Source organism: Bos indicus, chromosome 3 (assembly GCF_029378745.1).
Source record: "Bos indicus isolate NIAB-ARS_2022 breed Sahiwal x Tharparkar chromosome 3, NIAB-ARS_B.indTharparkar_mat_pri_1.0, whole genome shotgun sequence".
NCBI lineage: Eukaryota > Metazoa > Chordata > Mammalia > Artiodactyla > Bovidae > Bos > Bos indicus.
In genome coordinates this window covers 84,368,565-84,372,028 of record NC_091762.1, presented here as the reverse complement: position 1 = coordinate 84,372,028, position 3,464 = coordinate 84,368,565, and the positions used below count along the sequence as shown (strand labels likewise).

The window sequence follows — 3,464 nt, the reverse complement described above, 5'->3', positions numbered from 1 at the left end:
CAACAAACTGCAGCCCATAGGCAATAAATAAAGCTTTATTGGGACACAGCTGTGCTCCTGTATTCACATACTGTCTCTGACTACTTTTGTGCTATACCTGCAGAGCTGAAAGGTTGCCACAGAGACAGCTGGGCCTCTAAGCCTATTTACTAGCTGGCCCTTAACAGAAAAAGTTTGCTCACCTCAGTTTTAAGTACTATTAGGTGAATTGTCTGTCATATCACATTGAAATGTGGAAATGATACAGTTCTATTTGGGCTAGTTCTTCCTTTTCCTGTGTCTTCCCAGGAAACGCCCAGTCTGATTCTTCCTGCACGCACTGCCTTGTGGACCATGGACAGAATCTAATATCTACTCAATCTATAATCTCATACAACTGATCTTACCACTGTGCAGTCACCCCAGCTCTTTTTTTAAGTCTGTGCTCGAGCCCTGCCCTGTCTCAATAGGACTAGCTCAGGTAATCTAGAACATTCTTATAGCACTACCCTTCCCCTTGGCTAGCTTCCATTCATCTTTTCTAGCTTAGCTCAAAGGCCATTCCCTCAAGAAAAGAAAAGATTCTCTGACTCACCAAATAGACCTGTCCTATTTTATGGTCTCATAGGGTGCTAAATTTCTCTATCAGAGCACTTACCAAAAAATGCAATAGGGCATTCATTGCACAATTAGTTTTCATTCTCTCCACACACACCCCCCCTTTTTTTTTTACATGAAAAAGGGTTTTATTTGCAGGGGAGCAGGACTCTAGTTGGGCTTCCCAGGTGGCACTAGTGATAAAGAATCCGCCTGCCAATGCAGGAGATGTAAGAGACTTGGGTTCCATCCCTGGCTTGGGAAGATCCCCCGGAGGAGGGCATGGCAACCCACTCCAGTATTCTTGCCTAGAGAATCCCCATGGACAGAGGAGCCTAGCAGGCTACAGTCCATAAGGTCACAGAGTTGGACACGACTGAAGTGACTGAGCACACACACAGGACTCTAGTCAAATAAATCGTCAACTGAGTGCTCTGACTCTGCCTTCTTCTCTGCTCTGCCCTGGGGCCAAACATGCAGCAGGAGCTGCAGATCCTGGGCAGTGAAGACAGCCACAGCCCTGCCAGTGGGCACGTTGGCCAGCTTGCTGACGCCCTGGGAAATGATGTCCTCAATATTTTTTTCTGTTCAGCTCACTGATGATCTTGTTGAGCCATCAGTGCCCATGCTATCAAGGATCTTCTTGATGTCCTTCCTTAGTGGTGGGAGAGGAATTGCCAGCGAGGACAGCCAGCAGGTAGGAGGTGACATGGCGCATCGTGGCGGCAGCAGAGAAGCCCCTCATATGGGACCTCTCCCTTCCTTTTTAGAATAAAAGCTCAATAAGAACAGGGACCATCTGCGTTGTTTTTCTTTATCCTTAGTACCTAGAATTTTACCTTATATGTAAAACACATGAAATAGATACTAATAGTTGAATGAGGAATACGCTAGCAGAACAAATAGTACCAATTTTATATTGAAGCATGTGAAGTCCTATGTCCTTTACTGGACCATGTCTGTTTTCCAGAAAGATAGAAATGACCCCAGTGTGTTAGGCTGGTGTGTGTTATGTGAATCTGAGAGTATCCTGATAAGTGTGCCAAGATCTGGCACCCTGCCATCCAAACCCAGCCAGCGTGCTCTTCATTTTTCTGCTGTGACATGTCAATTGCCCAAACCATCCACCAGATTCGCTTACACTTGTATATGTCAACCTCTGCTCACCACGGAGGCAGCTGTTCACCCCACCAGCTAGGTGCCCTCAACAGGCTACTCCACCTTCCCTTTCTTATCTGTAAAATGAGGACACAGTGCGTAGATTAGAGACGTCCCTTCCCATTGTGAAGAGGATGTGTAAACTGCTGCCTAAACCCAGATGTCATCGCAGAAATAGGGAGGAAAAGGGGAAATACCTTGAGAAGGAAAAAGTGGTCCCAAAAATTCGACTAGCAGAATCCACAGAATATTTACCTGGAAGAATTTCAAACCTAGAGACTGCATTACATCCTTTTATCTTTTTTTTTTTTTTTTTTTTAAGAATCTCTTTACTGCTAATCTTATCTCTGGTTTCTGTGTAAGAGCCTAGGGAAGAGCAGCTTAGGACCACCAAGTGGTTGTTCCTACCCATTCAGTCACCTGAGCATTGGGACCTGTAGACCAGTAGACCAGTCCACAGTGGTGGCTGAGGACTCCCGTCTTCTACAGGACCCGCTGGGCAGGCACAGAGGTGCCTGTGCCTGCAGACCCATCTGTGACCTCAGGTGGAGTAGTCATGAACTTGGGAGCTGGAGTGGTCCGTGCACCCTGATGTTCTTCCCTGTGGCCTTCTCAGCATGTACTACTCATTCTTTTCCATCTCTCCAGCCCCCTATAGAAGCAGAGATGAGGCGTGACCTCCCATAGGTGTGCAGCCAGGATGGTGGTACCACGTGCATGCAGAACTTTCTGGGCCAGCATCAATCTCCTCAGACCCACTGAGTAAGCTTCCTTCTTGCTTTAAGGATGTCAGTGATCACAGGGCACAGATGGAGAGTCTGTATACAGGGCGCAGTGGTCCGTGGATTAACACACAACACCTTCATGGGAGGCTGCTTGTCAGCTCTGGGATCAGTGACCACCAGAAGACACGGCCCCAGAAGGCTGCCTGGGTCTGATTAGTGAAGGTTCTGGGAGTGAAGTGGGCAGCAGGAGGAGCGGCTGCAGTGGCAGCAGCAAACTTCGGCACAGCCCTCTGGCCTGTGTTCCTGAAGGATGTGACACTGGTCAGCTGGTTTTTAAATGGTAACAATGGCACAAGCCATCTGCAGAAGCTCCTCCCAGGCCCCCTTCAGATCTAGAATGTAGACGTCATCCCTTTTCCTCTAGTAGATATACTATTCCATTTGGGAGTCACAGTTGGTGCCACCTAAGTGGGTTCCTGCTGCTTGGAATTTGAGGACATCCTCCCACTTCATCTGAAGGACATGAAGAGCTCTGGACATTGTGAACATTTCCCTTTAAGTTATACCAAGAACCCAGGACAATTCTGTATGGACTGCTCTCTGGATAAGTGAGCAAAGACTGCATTAGCTTTCATTGCTTGTGTGCTAAGTTGCTTCAGTCTTGTCCAACTCTGCGACCCCATGGACTGTAGCCCGCCAGGCTCCTCTGTCCATGGGATTCTCCAGGCAAGAAAACTGGAATGGGTTGCCATGCCCTCCTTCAGGGGATCTTCCCAACCTAGAACCTGTGTCTCTTACGTCTCCTGCATTGGCAGACAGGTTCTTTACCACTAAGGCCACCTTGGAAGCCCTATCTTTCATTAGCAAGTCTGAAGTTTTTTTCATCTATCAACAGGAATGTGCTCTTGAAAGCAACATGGATCTAGAAGAAAAAAAGTCACTTTCAGTTATTACATCATTTCATTTAGCCTAAGGCAAAGTTTCTATTTCACTCCCAATTTAAAA

The 3,464-nt window shown here is 47.1% G+C and overlaps 1 pseudogene; it reads right to left on the bottom strand.

The window, feature by feature from the left end:
• Window positions 1-1,788: 1,788 nt before the first annotated feature.
• Window positions 1,789-2,999, bottom strand: LOC109556856 (small ribosomal subunit protein uS2-like; annotated as a pseudogene).
• Window positions 3,000-3,464: the final 465 nt, after the last annotated feature.